Raw genomic sequence first — 1,404 nt, forward strand, 5'->3', positions numbered from 1 at the left:
GATCGTGCTTCGGTACTACGAGACGGCCGCGCAGGGGAAAATTCGCAGTCGCAGACGAAGGAAAAGTCGCACAGACAGCTCGTCCATCGACCGTTATTCGCGCCACGAACAACATGTGGTCTGGATCGGTCGCTGGCAGGCCGCGCGCAAAGCAGCAAGCTGTTGAGTGGTGGAATTATGATTGGCCGGGGGGGTGGCGGGGAGGGACACGCGCCGCCCGGGTATTCCCTATGCGTTGGACGCCGAAAACGTATTTTGTCGTATTTTTAGAAAATTGGTATTGCAATATTATATTATTATTATTATAATCCACGTTTGTTTGTATTATTTTCATCGCGCAGACTGCAGACATTTTAAAACTATTATCGATACAATAATGTCACTGCCCGCTGTATGAAAATATGTTTACATTTCCAATTGAGAATGAAAATATTAGCATAGGCAATATTGTACAAAATGCTATGTTGATATATCCTCCCAACAGTGATTTTGCAAAATGCAAAGATATCGAAAGCATTCAGACTGAATTAGGTTATAAAATATGCAAAGATTAAGTTCAACAACAAATTAAAACCGCTAATCGTATAATCGAAAAATGTGAAGAAGTAAAACATAATATCCTACCATTAGCTATATAATAGTATTTGTCGGTTAGCATTAACAATTAATTGTACGTCTGTACCAGTAATAAGTGTTGTTACCAATGAACGGACGTACAGTAAACTCAACAAAAATCATTTTAGGTCAATAATGCCGGACATAAGGTTAGATTCATTAATGCTGTTAAGTGTAGAAAAAGATATTTTGGATGAAGTTGATATAAGTAAAATAGCTACACAGAGGTCTAATATGAAAGAAAGAAGAATTACATTTTAAAATTGTATATTATTTTGATACATAATATTTTACTTAAATACTCTTAAGATTGTATGTTATAAGTTTTAATTTTATTTAATCTCTTGTACCTAGTGTAAACTGTTATGCGCTGAGTGCTGACTAGGCCAACTAGACCAATACTAAAAAAACGCTGTCTGTAGCCTTAAATGCTAAATATATGTAATATGTATACCTATGTTTACGTGATGTATTTTAATAGCTAGTAATTTGAGTAGAGCGAGAACATTTTTTTTTTTAGTTGGTAAATGTATGAATCAAGCCCAAACGATTTGTCTCTCGGGACGGCCTTGCGTGCAGCGTGGAATAATTATTGTAGAGGGAAGACAGTCTTCCCAGTGGCGTAAATTGGGTGGTGCAGTGGCGTCCAACCCTATTACTAGGTGTAGCGGTCGCTACACATAGGAAATAAGGGGTGGGTGGGTATAATAACATAAATTAATTAACTTGAAATATGTTTATTATTAATCACAGTTTATATTGGATTGATACCTTAATATTATACTAAGA

This window comes from Acyrthosiphon pisum, chromosome A1 (assembly GCF_005508785.2).
Source record: "Acyrthosiphon pisum isolate AL4f chromosome A1, pea_aphid_22Mar2018_4r6ur, whole genome shotgun sequence".
In the NCBI taxonomy this organism is placed as follows: Eukaryota; Metazoa; Arthropoda; class Insecta; order Hemiptera; family Aphididae; genus Acyrthosiphon; species Acyrthosiphon pisum.